At 45.5% G+C, this 17,014-nt stretch overlaps 1 protein-coding gene across 5 annotated transcripts in view; it reads left to right on the top strand.

The window, feature by feature from the left end:
• The first annotated feature begins 1,011 nt into the window (after window positions 1-1,011).
• Window positions 1,012-17,014, top strand: part of MAS1 (MAS1 proto-oncogene, G protein-coupled receptor) — a 30,817-nt gene continuing 14,814 nt past the window's right edge. For 2 of the 5 annotated variants that reach the window (XM_082405768.1, XM_082405766.1), the window contains exon 1: window positions 11,473-13,626. The gene's annotated coding sequence lies outside the window, so the exon portion shown is untranslated. Of the gene's footprint in view, window positions 4,638-4,910; window positions 5,193-11,472; window positions 13,627-17,014 lie in introns of those variants that run through there. The other 3 variants (XM_082405769.1, XM_082405770.1, XM_082405767.1) reach the window with 3 other exon arrangements.

The following is a 17,014-nucleotide window of genomic DNA, read 5'->3' as shown; positions in this document are numbered from 1 at the left end:
TCAGTCTCCTTGAGGAAATTGTAGGTAGAAAAACATTGTTTGCCAAAATCCGCAGTCATTGGCAGAAAAAGCACAATGAATACAAGTTTAATGTGCCCAAATTTGACCTTTGACTAAATTCGTAATTTCGAACATTCTTCCTTTAAGCCATGTGGGGCATTCGCAAAGGCAGGTCAATGATGTGTCTTCAGGCTTCCTAGCGGGGACAGAAACCCCCCAATTACACTCTTTATTGTGTTCTATTGACATAAACGAAGTGGCAGCTGCTCAGAAGAAACTCAGCTACTCCTGACGCAGGAATCTCCAACAGGAGACTCTGGAGGTACGGCGGGAAGGGTGCTAGCCGGTTCCTACACGAACACGGTTTTGATCTTTTCATGTCTCTTTTCTCATAGAGCCTCTAACTGCTGGCTGATGAATATCTCCAAAGGGTAATTTAGAAATTGCAGTTTTATGAAGGGCCGAGACAATGCTGGCCAAGAATGCAGGGCTGAACCCAGGGTAATATTTAGAACATCCAGAGTGATGGACAAATTCCATGTCCCGAGGCAATGCTCCAAAAATACTCTTTCTCACAAGTGGATTTTTTCATGATGTTTGGACAAGAGAGAGCGCATGATTACAATCTAGGTAAGGAATCTAGAGGGCAAAGTGTCTGTGTTGCAGATTTGGTGCTGACTCAGAGCAGGAGGAGACGGTCCATCTATTACCGTTAAGGAAACTGCCCAGTGCTGTGTCTACACGGGTGACCACCGCACCATGAGTGTCCCCACTGCCCCTCGGTGCCGAGAGCCAACTTGATTGAGGACCGCTCGCCCCATTGTGGGTCACTTTACATTCTCCCTGCAAAGGTGCTGGGCAGGAAGAGTCTTTCTGGAACATTCCAAATACCGAGGGAAGGTCCGGGGAGGCTCAGGGCTGGGGACCTAGCCTCCCACAGCTGGGTCCAATCTGGGTTCAGGCTTCTCCCAAGGTGCACCCAGGAGGGCTGCTTCCCCCCGTGCGGCACCTGCTATGGGCTCTGCTCCATGGTGTTCTCACGGGCCCTGCCACGCTGGCCTGTCTAGTTGGAGGAAAACAAAGGGCAGGGAGTAGAAAATGCATTTCTCTTTAAGATTTGATGTTTTAGAAACGCGCTCTGAAAGTAAAGATCCTTACTTGGGAGAGACCCAACCGATGCCGGGCCAGGGTAGGCGAGGAGAAGCAGGGCGAAGAGTCCCCGAGGCTGATGGGATTCAGATCAGAGCTCTGTTCTCAGGGTTTTATCTTGGACTTTTATCTGGCCAGTGAGATCTGAAGTCCCTTTTGCAGGACTGGAGGACAGAGGGCGGGGCCAGCCCTGCTCTGAGACCCTGTCAATCAAATGGATGGGATAAGGCTTCACTCACCACTCCAGTCAAGTTCGCTAGTCCAAATTTCTAGCAGACCTGAAGCTGTTCTGAGGCCAAATGGTGAACCAAGACAATTGCTGCTAAATGACTTGCCCACCATTTTGAGGACCTGCTGTCTCCAGCCCTGACTCTGAGTTCTGTCCTTTTCCTACGGACATGAGCGCCCGCAACTGCCCCACCGTTGCCCTTCTCTCAGTCTGAGCGGCCTACCCCCTTGCTATGCTAACTCTCCGTTTTTCTAACACTAAGGGGAGCTCTGGGCTTTTGGGGAGCACTTGATGGCTGTCTCCTCATAACCAAGGGCTCAATATCTAGGGTAAAGTAGAGGTCCTTCCAGATGAGGAGAACATTCTAGGATGTGACTGGAATTCACTGGGTGTCCCTGGGGTTGACCCTGAGCAAAGCATACGTGGCCTTGAGAGGGTTTAAAACTTAAGAGTAAACTCTTGATGGAAGAAAGGAATTCTCCCACGTGGGGGTCAACTTATGGGTTCCACCACCTAATGGGTCTACCACTCATGGGTTCTCCCACTCATGGATCCACTCTGGGCCTCCTTGGTTACCAAGCTTCCTCCTCCCTTGGTCCCATAAGGTCCTTCCCCAGGCCTTCTCCACCATGTTTCCCTGTTGTTTGATGGGAGAAATTGGGATCTTGTTTCTGTAGGGAACTTGTGGAGGCGAAAGATGGAAGCTCTTTCCACTCTGGACGTTTGGGACTCTTCATTTTCCGGGGCTCCGTGGGCTCCGTTACCCCTTCTCTCTACACTTCCCTCTGCCCAAACTCTCCCTACCTCTCAAGAGGAGGATGTTTACTCACAAAGACAAGCCAGGCACAGAAATAGCCAACCTATTTGTGGCTTAAATGCAAGCAGTTTTATTTTTACAGAGTTGCCGTATTTTCTCTAAGTATAACTCATTAGCTACCACAGTGAAATTCCGGCTCCATCTGCAAGGGTTCCTGCTTGCGTTAGTGGTGCCAAGTACTCACAAAACAATCGGTGCCTTCCACTGCCCACTCGATCTGGGGGCAGAGAGCGCCATCTCTTCCCGGCTCCCCCCGAGCGGCTGCCCCCCACCCCGGGTCCTCTCCCCTGCCTGGACTCCATCCGACCCCTCCAGGCACCACTCCCTGCTGCCTTGCTCCTCTTTTACCTGCTGACCGTTACCAGTTTCCTAATGGGGCAACTTGTCGTTCTCTGCAGGATGGACGGAGTCCTCTGTTCTGTTAGGAGCTGGGAGAAGCAGATCGGTGAGGCCCTCTGTTCTGTTGACTTAAATCATGACGTTGGAGGCTTCCTTCCCGTTGGTCCCTCGGCTCAGGGTTTCATAGCCCCCGAAGGAACAGGGTGAAACGTTCATAAGATCTGGACGGTCCCTGAGCTTCTGAGAAGCGGCCAACGTGGAGCCCAGGAGCAGAGCACGCCACTCTCCTGCACTCACTCCTCTTTCCCTTCCGGTCTCTTCCTTCCTGCCCGTGCCCTTGGCACTTTCTCAGCCAGCCTGTTCCTTCTCTCCCGACCTGTATTTGCTTCCCCGTGTCTGATCCCCTCTCCTCTGACTGCTCCTTCCTCTCGACCTGGCCATTTGCCTTAGGCTGTCCTGGTTTTCCCTGCAGTTTCTGATGATCCTCTGGGAAACGTAAAGGTCTTCAGGAGGCTGACCTTTCCTCCCTTGGAACATCAAATCCAGGTAATGAAAACGCACTGAGTTCACCCGATTTTTGATTTGCTGCTCAGCACCTGCCTACCTAGTAAATGCCCTGACCTCACCTTGTTTTGCCTGTGGCTTGAGGGTCTTCGGGGACGTGCCCTGGTCACCCCTCTCCTCTTCCCAACGGAGGACAGAGCCCCAGGTCAGGTTTCCCACAACACCAGTTTGGCTCGCCTTTCGTCTTCCTGCTTATGAAAATAGTCCGAGGAAAGCTTCATCTGTGGGTTCCTAAGTCTGCTTTCCCACAGAATCTGAAATTGCATCCTTGCCCTCTTTTGATGTAATCAGTCCCGGGAGTCCATGACTACTTTGACACAATAAGCATGAAGGAATACTTTTGAAAAAAAAGAAATAAATGCTGCCATGAAGCGGGGAAGGGTCTTCACCACAGGGCTTGGCTACTCAGACCATGCAGAAGCCTCGGCTTGGCCTTTGCGCCTTCACCTCGGGTCTGTTGACGAAGGGAACGGGGGTGGCGGGAGGGAAGGAACTTGACCGCCTGGGTGCGAATCTGGCCTAACAGAAGCAGCTGCTCCCAGGCATTGTCTGTGAACCGGGCCGAGAAGCAGGCTGGGCACTGATGCTTGTCCAGCCCTGGCACGTAGCTTCTGGGCTCGCTCGCTCGCTCTCCTCCACTGCATCACGCTTACACTCTCATGTGGGCGTGAGACTCTCTGAAAATGGGCTGTAGGAAGGGAACGAATATTTAATTATTTAACAAAATGTCCCTCACTGTGCAGGTGTCTGTCTACCTATGCCTCATTTAACCATTGCAACTTTTTTTTGTTTGTTTTTAAGATTCTTTTGATGTGGACCATTTTTAAAGTCTTTATTGAATTTGTTACAATATTGCTTCTGTTTTGTGTTTTGTGTTTTTGGCCGAGAGGCATGTGGGATCTTAGCTGTGTGTGGGATCTTAGCTCCCCGACCAGGGATCGAACCTGCACCCCCTGTATTGGAAGGCAAAGTCTTAGCCACTGGACCGCCAGGGAAGTCCCTAACCATTGCAACTTTGGGTGGTCATGATTAGCTCCATTTTACAGGGGACAAAACTGAGTCTTCCAGAGCTTGGCAGACATCGCTTGGTTAGTTACAGGCTGAGTCAGGAATTCGAGCTGGGTCCGTCTTTCTGCCGCACACGCAATGCTGCTCTTCCGTGCAGCGTGTCTCTGGGCCATCTGCCTCCTCAGCCCTGGCTGGCGCTGGTCGTTCAAGGGGGTCAACCACCTCACATGATCACCAGCTTCTTCCCATCGCGGATCAGCGTGAAGATTTTCACTTGCGTGTGTCACCGAACGATGCCGTTTGAAGCACAGCTTCTGCTGATAAGCGTGGGACCATCTGCTTTGCACTTCTCAAATATTTTCAGCAGTGGGAGAGCGGCTCTGATTTCTTCGGAGAAGGGAGGCTGCAGCCATCCTTGGAGGACATGCTGGGACCGGAGACCCTGCGGGCTGGTGGGACAGCAGTGCCCCAGGATGCGAATGACCAGCCTTCCTGCTGCCACCTCTGACTCTCCCCGAGCAAGTGGACCTAGTGAGTCTGCACCCCAGTTTCTAATGGTGTAGCTACCCTTGACAACCAGAGTAAGATTTTCCCTCTTCAAAAAGCCATTGCCCGGGCCACTCTTTCTGTGCTGGTTGTTTTCATAGTGTGTTAGATGTTTGGTGTTTGTTGGCAAAAACCTGTCTCCTCCTGCCTTTGTTTTGGAAAATTTGCTTCTTTGCTGCATTAGCTGTCCCCAGACGTCGTTTTTCAACTTCGGGGTTGAAACTTCTGTGTTAACTTTTTCTTTTTGACTCGTGACAGGGGACCAGAGTCTTAGGATCCATTCACGAATCTGATGGTGGACTTGGAGGTGCTCAAGGTTGTTTAATGGGATGTGATAAACGATAAAGGGGTTGGGGTATGAAGGGATTGTTAGTGCATTTGATTCCTCCGGGGAAATCTCTTGGCTGGAGGCTGGATTGATGTTCCTCTGCCTTTCCTCAGGGGGCACCAGCATTAGTATTGGTTTCTGTGGCTTCTAAAGACAGGTGTGCGGCCCACGGGCGGCGAGGTTGCGTTGAAAAGAATCTCCTGCTCTTTGATGTGAGTATCTTGGCAATATTTCCCAGGCAGGGTGGGGAGGGGAAACTGGGGAGAGAACGTGCGGGATTTTGTCCGATCGCTATGTAGGCAGCAGTGAGAGGGTGAAGCAAGCCTGCCTCTAGCTGCCTCAGCCTTGGCGCCGCGACACGTGAGGCCAGAAATTCTTTGCTGTGGGAAGCTCTTCTGTGCACTGTAGGATGTTTAGTAGCACCGCTGGCCTCGGCCCACTAGATGCCAGTAGGTTCCTCCTCTCAGTGGGACCATCAAGATGCCAAATGTCCCCCAGGAGAGAAAGTTACCCCCAGTCCCCCCACTTCTGAGACGAGTGGTCTAAGTCGATCCTGCTGTACACTTGGAAAGGGAGCAAGGAGTTCCTGCTTCTCTGTGCAGTTGGCTCAAGGGTTAGGAAGCTGGGAATGAGGCGTTTAATATCAGGACAGATGTTCCTGCCGGCACATTCCCATCAGATCCTGTACCTGCCATGGAAATTCCATCTCACAGATGGGTTTCTGTTTGTCCAGGTTACTGCACACACACAGAGGGGAGAATTTGCCTTTTCTTCTGGAGCTGCACACCTGGAAGGTCCAGCCTAGGGTCAGGCCTCTCCTTTTTGTTGCCTAGGAACATACAAGGTTTCAGATGGCCTACACTGGACACTCATTTGGTTGGCTTTTCTCTCCTTTTCTTTCCTTTGCTTTCCTTTCCTTTCTTTTCCTTTCCTTTTCTTTCCTTTCCTTTCCTTTCCTTTCCTTTCCCCCTCCCTCCCTCCCTCCTTCCTTCCTTCTTTCTATCCTTCCTTTTAAGACTGACGTGGTAGACTGAGAATTCAGGATCATGGGAGCACTGTGGGCAACTGAATGGGAATGTGGAAGAGGATGCCTGCTTCTTAGATCTTTAGAGAAAACTTCAGCAAGCCTATACGTAGAGCACTTAAGACTCTGCCTTATACCTCGTTAAAGCTGAAACTCCCCACAACTCTGCCTTCTTTCCTTCTTCTTGCTTTTGTATCACCTTCGCTGCTCATCTGTTCCTCTCACTTTCATTGAGAAGTAAATGCAGGTAGCAATTTGGAGTAGACCTGCCAGCCCACATCCTTAAACATCTATGGAAACCACCATTCTTGTTTTCCCTGTTTGTTGATTTATGATCTCAGTTTGGCGTTTCCATGAGACCCGTATTGGCAAAATGCTCTTCAGTCTCTAGCTTTTTTTACACCCCAGGCTTCCAGAAATACAGTAAACTATGTGCCAACTATGTGAAGGACCTGAGGTTCAGAGGGGCTAAGCTGCTTTGTTTAGGACTCACATCTACGGTCAGTTTGAGTGAAAGCATGGCTCTGAGGCAAAGCAGGCTAAGTACAGGCAGAATAGACAGTCACCCTGCAACTTAGTTGGAACAATGTCCAACCTCTTTTTTCAAACATCTCTTTTGCATTCAGATGCCTTACTGCCTACAGTTCTTTTGATGTTTGCGGGGAGGGAGGTGGGTGCTAAGTACACCCTCTCTCACAGCCTGGGGCTTGCATGAGGTGCAGGAGCCTGAGCAGCCCAGCTGGGGTGAGAGAGGTAGCAGCGACATGGCAGGACAAGGAGGGCAACTGCGTGGCGGGGGACCAGGAGCCAAGTTCAGAGCTGCTGCTGGGTGAGGAGTGTGTCCCAGGGCAGGAGACAGCGGCATGAGGTGAAAGGGCATCAACAGAATGAGGAGGGCATCCGGGTGGGGGTGGAGGACAGGCGGCGGGGGACAGAGGAGATGGTTTCCCTATTCGTGGATTGATCTAACAAATAAATGCCTTGCGGACAATGGGAGTCAGGTTTCTTACCATCAGAGATGGGAATTACGAATACGGAGAGGAAGAACACTAAACTGAACTCAGTGATGCTGGAGCAAAATTGGAGATATTGGTGTGAAGTCATTGGTAATCAATACATATGTAGAAAGTTATGGAAATATGGATGTCCGTGCATATATGTATGCCTGTACATATATATTTATATACATATACTCCTTAGCTCTGTCCCCTGAGAGGGCCTGGGAGCAGTGACGCCTCAATAGCAACGGGTACACCCCACATCCAGATCTTGGCTTCTACATACTCATCTCTACTCAAAGGAGCCAGGGCTCCTTGGAGAAGTGGCTGATTGTAGGGACTGGTGCAGGGACATACGAGCTGAGTAGTGCCTGGTAAAACATCCCGTGTTTTGGCTTGGCAGACTAAAAATACCAGAGGAAGTACGGAACAGCAGGGAAGGTCTGATTTCTGTTTTGGATCAGCTGAGGTTGGTGTGCTGTTATGAGAGGCCCAGTAAGAGATACCCAGGGCTATTAGTTATAGGGTCTGATATTCCGGAGAGCTGTCTGACTTAGAACTGTAGATTTGGATTTCATTAGTATGTGGTAACAGTTGAAATGAGGGGATTGGATGAAGCCACCCAGGGAGGGTGAGAAGGGAGGAGGGTCAGGAATGGAGCCTGGTGGCCCAAAGGGAGGGTGAGAACAGATCCAGGAAAGGAGACAGAGAAGAAACTACAAAGAGACAAGAGAGCCAGAGGGGAGAAAGCGTGTCTAGGCAATGGTGTCATCTCTGAGACCACAGCGAGGAGATGGAGTAGAATCTCATAACACACTTTGTATTGTGTGTGGGCAGGGATGCGGGAACGAGATTACATCTTACTCCCTTTTGGGGAACTTGTCTAAAAGCGTGATGCTGCTGTCTGGACCGTCTCACTTTTATTGTTTTCTAATAGAGGTGTTTGTTGATAGTGGTGACGACTACTATCACCAAAGTGGTCACTCCACTTTGCAGAAGAAAGTCGGAAACTGACTTCCCTTTCTGTTTTTATTGTTGTTCAGTGTTTGGCACTGGGTAGATGAGATGGTGCTTTAATAAATAAAAATCCATCTTATAATAAATAATAGCATCCTTTAATAAACAAAGAGTCCAGTCCTTGAGGCTTTTAATAAAAATCTTTACTAACAGTCAAATTGATTGTGGTAATCACTTCTGGTGACATTAAGGCCATTGTTAAATGTCCCCAAAGTTCTACTAGCCACATGCGTGGGTGAGTGAACTTCACACATAGATGAACTGTTGACAAAAGACTGGAGTGGGGAGGAGAAATAGTGCCCACTTGGACCTGGGCAATCTAGGCTCTGGTTCTGGCTTGGCTGCTAACTAAATATGTAATCTCGAGCTAGTTATGAGCTAGCTTCCTCACATGTAAATTAAAGAGTGGTTTGCAGTATCTACGTGATTCCTTCAACTTCTAAACCTCAATTATCAACAGAGGACAGGCAGACTTGTAACAGTCAGGAAGTGTGTTTATGAAAACTCCAAGCTGTATCCTCTTACATCTTCTATCAAATACCCCAGTTTCTGGGGAAAAGAATTTCCAACATATTTGACAAAGTATTATATTTACGAAGAATTCTTGCAACTCAGTAAAAGAAATGAAAAAATAATGTCGAAGAAGAAATTCAAATGACTGTTATCATGAAAAATATTCAAACTCATGAGAGATCAAATAAATGCAAATTAAATCAAAATACCTTCTTAATCACCTATCAAAGTTGGGAATTTTTAAAAACGGAGATGTTATGGGGACAAAAAAGTATATATGCTGTGAAAAAAAGAATTCTCATACCGTGATGTCAGTATAATTGATACCGTTTTTGGAAGACAACTTGTTAAAATGTTTTAAAATCTTGAAAAATATTTATACCCTTTGATCCAGCAATTCCACTTTTAGAAATATGTCCTAGGAAGATGATGAAAGATGTGCACAAAATTTGCATCCAAGAGAGTTCATTACAGCGTTTTGTTATTTTGAAAAAATAATAGTGAAACATCAGAAGAAACTGGTATGTCCAAAGTTAGAGGATTATTAAAAATAAATTATGGTACATCCAAATAGCGATGATTAAAGTCATGTTTTTTAAAGTAAAGGCTGACAGAGAAAATGTTTACAGTATGATATTGAGCGAAAAAAAAAGCAGGCAACCAAAACAGATTATAAAATGCAATCTCAGTTTTAAAAGAGAACGTGTGTGAGATGGAGAAAAAAAGATTAAAAAGAAACAACCCAAAATGTTAGATCAGGTTAATTTTGAGTAGTGGTTTTATGTGATTTATTTTTCCTACTGAATTTTTCAAATTTTCTTCAATGAACACAAATATTGTTTTATAATTAGAAAAAAGGCAATGATAAAAGTTAAATCCCTCATTTTGTTTTAAGATTAAACAGACTATAGGACTTCCCTGGTGGCACAGTGGTTAAGAATCCGCCTGCCAATGCAGGGGACACAGGTTTGAGCCCTGGTCCGGGAAGATCCCACATGCCGCGGGGCAACTAAGCCCGTGCGCCACAACTACTGAGCCTGCGCTCTAGAGCCCGCGAGCCACAACTACTGAGCCCGCGTGCCACAACTACTGAAGCCTGTGTACCTAGAGCCCGTGCTCCGCAGCTAGAGAAGCCACTGCAATAAGAAGCCCACTCAATGCAATGAAGAGTAGCCCCCCTTGCTGCAACTAGAGAAAGCCTGTGCGCAGCAACTAAGACCCAACGCAGCCAAAAATGAATAAATAATAAATAAATAAATAAATAAAGATTAAACAGACTATAAAATGAGCCTGTTGGGGTGAGCCCTTGGGTACTGGGGGGCCATTTAAACAGTACTGGCGGCTACTTTACTTCACAGTGGACTTTGAATGTGGAGACAACACAGTGATTTCAGTCCTAAGTTGGCAAAGTCATAATCAGAAATTAGATGAGTCTTTGGAGGAAAAAAAAAATCCTATAACATTAGGAAATGTGATGTCTTCAATTCCTTAAGTAGGAAGGATTAGAGGCAGATTAGATTAGATTTATAACAGAGAGGCTATAAAAGGTAAGGTCTTAAAAAGAGGATTCAGCCCCAGGGCAGAGTGGGAAGCGCTCAGAGTAAGAATCCTCAAATTAGTTGAGAATGTGTGTATCTCACAGTCTCTCTGAGCTCACTGAAATCTTTCCTTTCATACGCACCTCAGCTATCTGAGGCCAGTATCCTGTGCTTTCTCATCCGCAGTCTCCTCAGGGTGCATCATTTTGGGTTTGGCTGCTTGGTGGCGAGGTGGGGATGGGGGTGGGGGTTGGGGGTGGGGGAGGGGTGGGGGTGGGGGTGGGGGGGAGCATCCTGCCTCCATCCTGAGTTCCCTCAGGGCTCACCATCAGGGTGGCTGTAGTGTGATGACTTGATGGCTGCAACATGCTTTGTTTACTGATAAGGCAGGCGATATTTTTCCTTCATACTTAACAGCCTCCCCAAGCTGATTGAAGGATCCAAAGCTAACACAGAGGGAAGATGCCTTGAACCCTGAAGTCCTAGGCAATGGCATTGTCACGCTCCACCTTACTGCTGTCTCCCTAGGACTTGTAGGGAAGAGAGGCTGGGAAGACGCTTCTTTGATGCTGCCGATAGTGCTTCCCGGAATGATGCCATTTCCTGCATAGTGGGGTTTCTACTGCTGTGTTGCTGTGTTACCAACCACGTCAGGGACACAGAGTGCTCTTAGGATACTCTCCTTCCATCCGGGACAGTCACGGTTGGATAAACATGCATCACTGCAAAGATGATTGCTGCCTAGAAAGAGAGCTGCACAAAGAAGATGCTGTGTGTGCCTGGACAGAGAGCTCATGGTACCAGAACTGGGTTGACAGGGAGACAGGTTACCCATAGCAGTTAATCCTGCAGTGCAATTGCTTCCCCTCATCTTCACTGCTTTCTGAGCTAGACGGTCTTTTCAGCTAGCAGCACTCACCCTTCCACTCTCCTTACCCTTCCCGACCTCAGACATCTTAGTCATCCACCAGTGGAGATGAATAGTATGCAAAATGACCCAGGAGCCTGGAGCAAGAAAGGGTCTGGGGGTGGTGAGCAGGTAGGACCAGCTGCGTTCAAGGCACTTCTTGCCATCCGCTATTTCACCTGAGGGACTGAAATTCAGTTTGGTCTGGTAAGACTGGGAATGTAACTTTTAGCAATGTGTTCATTTAAATAAAACCACGCTATAACAAATCAATTTGGAGGGTTATTGTTAGTTTGTTTTTTTTTAATATTTATTTATTTATTTGGTTGAGCCGGGTCTTAGTTGCGGCAGGCTGGCTCCTTAGTTGAGGCATGCGAACTCTTAGTTGCGGCACGTGGGATCTAGTTCCCTGACCAGGGCTTGAACCCGGGCCCCCTGCATTGGGAGTGTGGAGTCTTAACCACTGCGCCACCAGGGAAGTCCCCAGAGTTATTGTTAGTTTTTAATGAGAATTAGTTTCAATGGGATTTTTATTTGCTTTCCAACCACATCATGATCAAGACGCATGTGATGGCCTGGGCTCAGGATGGCGGTTTTCTTTCATGGGTAACCAGGGTGCATTCTCAGGGCCATGGTGATGGCCTTTATCTCTTGGAATAATTCAGTATGTATTTATTGAATGGCTATATCAAGTCCTAGAGATTCAGACGTGAATAATAAAGTTTTGCCTTGGAAGAGTTTGCAGTTTAATGGGAAAAGATATAATTTTAACTCTACAAGGAGGAATGTCATGGCTATAGGGGTAATTAATGAGTAACACCAGAGTGGTGGAGGGAGTATTAGAAAAGGAAGGAATGGCAATGTGAGGGTCTGGGAAGGATAGATTGGTGCAGGGAGCAAAAACAGGAAATGAGGAGACTGATCCCAGGAGCCCAGGCCAGAGACATGGGAATAGAAGAGGAGCGTGTGATCTTAGGTGACTTGTGCATTTGAAATTTATTTTTTTACTTATATTTTAAAAAATATTTGTTGGAGTATAGTTGATTTACAATGTTGTGTTAGTTTCAGGTGTACAGCAAAGTGAATCAGTTATGCATATACATACTACATTTGAAATTTATAATCAGGCAAATGCACAGTAATGAATAATGTTCTAAAGATCTCGTGTGTCGATTATTCTTTGTGAAGTTCTGCTTATTGAAAGATGTAGGCCCTTGGGAGCAGAGAACACACAGGCTAGCACACCTGGAATCCACCCTTATGCGTGTCCTCCTGATGCTTCATTCTCAACACACAACGAACCTAATTCTTTGTTGTCCCAGCCGCTGCCCCTCCTGCTCTCCTGATCTCAGTCAACAGGAGTTGTCTACACAGCCTCCTCAGACGGGAAGCTCAGTCCACTGATTCCTCCATTCCTCTTCCCCTTCATGGTCACTGGGGCCTTGCCAGTCTTCTCTGAAATGTCTCTGGAATCCGTTCTTTCCTTCAGTCATTATCCTAGTTCTGATTTCTCACTGGGACTATTTCAACAACCCCCTACTGGTTTCTTTGATTCATCCACCATTCCCTCCCTTTCAGCCTGTAGACTATGACCAGGGTAAACTTTCTAAAGCACAGTTCAGGTCACATCCCAGCCCTGCACTGAAACTTTAATGGCTCCCTAGTACAAAAGGTAGTATTTTTCTTTTTTTTTTTTTAATTAATTTTTATTGGAGTATAGTTGATTTACAATGTTGTCTTAGTTTCTGCTGTACAGCAAAGTGAATCAGTTATATATATATATATCTCCACTCTTTTTCAGATTCTATTCCCATAAAGGTCATTGCAGAGTATTAAGTAGAGTTCCCTGTGCTATACAGTAGGGTAGTGTTTTTCAAACCATGGCCCAGGATCCATCTGCATCAGAATGCCCTGGGTTATGAAAGTTCAGATTCCAGGGTCCCAAGCCAGGCTTCCTGAAACAGTGGGGCCCTGGAATTTGCATTTTTAATAAGCAACGCCATATAATATATTTTTTAAATTAATTAATTAATTAATTTATCTTTGACTGTGTTGGGTCTTCGTTTCTGTGCGAGGGCTTTCTCTAGTTGCAGCAAGCGGGGGCCACTCTTCATCGCGGTGCGCGGGCCTCTCACTGTCACGGCCTCTCTTGTTGCGGAGCACAGGCTCCAGACGTGCAGGCTCAGTAGTTGTGGCTCACGGGCCTAGTTGCCCTGCGGCATGCGGGATCCTCCCAGACCAGGGCTCGAACCCGTGTCCCCTGCATTGGCAGGCAGACTCTCAACCACTGCGCCACCAGGGAAGCCCCCCCATATAATTTTTAAGCACTAATGTTGGATAAGCATAACCTATAAAATAAGCCTGATATTTAAAGAAGCATCATAGCCAGGCCTTCATGCTTCAGTCTAGTTGTTTATTTCTTGTTAAGTCATACCTCCACCTTGGGTCCACCAGTCTCCTCAAACTCCACAACCAACATTCTGTGCCCTCCTGCCTCCATGCCTTTGTCCATCTGTTCTTTTTTCTTAAAATGCCTTTCTTTTCCTTCCTCAGCTAACAAATTCCTACTGACCCTTCAAGGCCCAGCCCTGTGAAGCCCGCCTTGAAACCCTGAGACCAGGCTTCCTGGTGCGTGTTTGCTCTGATGCGGTCAGTCTCCTTTATTCCATTTCCCATACTGAATTAGATTTAGTTCTGTCTGCCTCCCCTGTAAAACTGTGCAGATGACTGTGTCTTATTTCCTTCTGTATCCTTAACTCCTAGTGCAGTGACTGAAACCTACATGTTGGTTAAACAACGGAAACAAGATGATCTCTCTTTAGAAAGAGAATTTGGTTACTTGAGTTTGACTATAATAGAAAAATACAATTTGGTCTTATGTGTTGAAACACCTTTCCTAACTGATTTTCTTTTTATATTTAATGTGAGTGCATTTTATTTATTTATTTTTTAACATCTTTATTGGAGTATAATTGCTTTACAATGTTGTGTTAGTTTCTGCTGTATAAGAAAGTGAATCAGTGATATGTATACATATATCCCCATATCCCCTCCCTCCTGCGTCTCCCTCCCACCCTCCCTATCCCACCCCTCTAGGTGGTCACAAAGCACTGAGCTGATCTCCCTGTGCTATGCGGCTACTTATCACTATCTATCGGTTTTACATTTGGTAGTGTATATATGTCCATGCCACTCTCTCACTTTGTCCCAGTTTACCCTTCCCCCTCCCCATGTCCTCAAGTCCATTCTCTAGTAGGTCTGCACCTTTATTCCCGTCCTGCACCTATGTTCTTCATGACCTTTTTTTTTTTTTTTTAGATTCTATGTATATGTGTTAGCATACAGTATTTGTTTTTCTCTTTCTGACTTACTTCACACTGTATGACAGACTCTAGGTCCATCCACCTCACTACAAATAACTCAATTTCGTTTCTTTTTATGGCTGAGTAATATTCCATTGTATATATGTGCCCCGTCTTCTTTATCCATTCATCTGTCAATGGACACTTAGGTTGCTTCCATGTCCTGCGTATTGTAAATAGTGCTGCAATGAACACTGTGGTACATGACTCTTTTTGAATTATGGTTTACTCAGGTATATGCCCAGTAGTGGGATTGCTGGGTCATATGGTAGTTCTGTTTTTAGTTTTTTAAGGAACCTCCATCCTGTTCTCCATAGTGGCTGTATCAATTTACATTCCCACCAACAGTGCAAGAGGGTTCCCTTTTCTCCACACCCTCTCCAGCATTTATTGTTTGTAGATTCTTTGATGATGCCCATTCTGACTGGTGTGAGGTGATACCTCATTGTAGTTTTGATTTGCATTTCTCTAATGATTAGTGATGTTGAGCATTCTTTCATGTGTTTTTTGGCAATCTGTATGTCTTCTTTGGAGAAATGTCTGTTTAGGTATTCTGCCCGTTGTTGGATTGGCTTGTTTGTTTTTTTTTTTGATATTGAGCTGCATGAGCTGCTTGTATACTTTGGAAATTAATCCTTTGTCAGTTGCTTCATTTGCAAATATTTCCTTGCATTCTAAGGGTTGTCTTTTCATCTCGTTTATAGTTTCCTTTGCTGTGCAAAAGCTTTTGTTTCATTAGGTCCCAATTGTTTATTTTTGTTTTTATTTCCATTTCTCTAGGAGGTGGGTTAAAAAGGATCTTGCTGTGATTTATGTCATAGAGTGTTCTGCCTATGTTTTCCTCTAAGAGTTTTATAGTGTCTGCCCTTACACTTAGGTCTTTAATCCATTTTGAGTTTATTTTTGTGTATGGTGTTAGGAAGTGTTCTAATTTCATTCTTTTACATGTAGCTGTCCAATTTTCCCAGCACCACTTATTGAAGAGGCTGTCTTTTCTCCATTGTATACTCTTGCCTCCTTTATCAAAGATAAGGTGACCATATGTACATGGGTTTATCTCTGGGCTTTCTATCCTTTTCCATTGATCTATATTTCTGTTTTGGTGCCAGTACCATACTGTCTTGATTACTGTAGCTTTGTAGTATAGTCTGAAGTCCAGGAGCCTGATTCCTTCAGCTCCGTTTTTCTTTCTCAAGATTGCTTTGGCTATTCGGGGTCTTTTGTGTTTCCATACAAATTGTGAAATTTTTTGTTCTAGTTCTGTGAAAAATGCCATTGGTAGTTTGATAGGGATTGCGTTGAATCTGTAGATTGCTTTGGGTAGTATAATCATTTTCACAATGTTGATTCTTCCAATCCAAGAACATGGTATATCTCTCCATCTGTTTGTACTGTCTTTAATTTCTTTCATCAGTGTCTTATAATTTTTTGCATACAGGTCTTTTGTCTTCTTAGGTAGGTTTATTCCTAGGTATTTTATTCTTTATCTTGCAGTGGTAAATGGGAGTGTTTCCTTAATTTCTCTTTCAGATTTTTCATCATTAGTGCATAAGAATGCAAGAGATTTCTGTGTATTAATTCCTGACTGATTTTTTTGAGGAGTACACGAGAGCTCTCTTGCATATAATGAGAAACTAAAAGCTGAATGATGCTGTGGTCCGTGAGGGATTCCAGACTGTGAACTGAGTCAGAAAGATGTTCTTGTCCCTTTTCTTAAAAATTCTTATTAGGTCCTGATTTTACATTTCTATTCTTTGATTTAGGTTTGTTATTAAAAGATGAAAACACTTGACTCCCTCATGTAAGCTATTTTGGTTTTGTGATGGCCCTAGATCTGTGCCATCCAATATGGTAGCCACTGGCCGTGTGTGGCCAGTGCACATGTGAAGTGTTGCTGGTCTGAAGCATGATGCTCTATGAGAATAAAATACACACTGCATTTTGAAGACTTACTGTGGAAAAAAAGAAGCTAAAGTAGCTCATTAATATTTTTTATATCGATTACACATTGAAATGATATTTTGAACACATTGGATTAAATAAAATATGCTATTAAAATTCATTTCACATGTTTCTTTTTATGTTTTTGCATGTGGCTCGCAGAAAACCTTAAATTACACACATGGCTCACATGACATTTCTGTTGGACAACACTGATCTAGACCCTTCATACCCTCTACTGTTTTTGTGTTTCAGGTTTTTCTGTTTGCTTCTTCTCTCCCCCTGAAACACCATCACCACCACCAACAAAACACCCAGCTCTAAAGTGCATACCATCCAGCTGTGTTACTTACCACCCTCCTTGCTGTGACTGTCTACAGACCTCTGGGCCGCTCTTCCAAATTCCTTAAGGATTTAACACCTAGCTCACAGCCAGTTTTTTCTAATGATATTCCTGTATTCTAGCCTATTTCCCTGTGATTTCAATGTCCATGTAGACAATTCTTCCAACACCCTGGCTCCAGGTCCTGATCTCACCTCAAAGGATCTTGTCCTCCACTCTCCCTCAGCCATTCATTCCCATGGTCATGTGCTACATTAATCAATACCAGTAACCCCCAAACCACACCACTGCAGTCTCAGCTTCAAGCACCTGACTGTTCAACCTCCGCCTCCTATTTTCCAGTTCTCTACCTTTAGTACTTGGACTTCAGCAGTTAGTTCTCTGACACTGC

The sequence above is a fragment of the Balaenoptera borealis genome (genome assembly GCF_965194805.1).
Source record: "Balaenoptera borealis genome assembly, chromosome: 9".
In the NCBI taxonomy this organism is placed as follows: Eukaryota; Metazoa; Chordata; class Mammalia; order Artiodactyla; family Balaenopteridae; genus Balaenoptera; species Balaenoptera borealis.
Note: the sequence above shows the minus strand (reverse complement) of the source record. Positions and strands in the feature narration are given on the sequence as shown.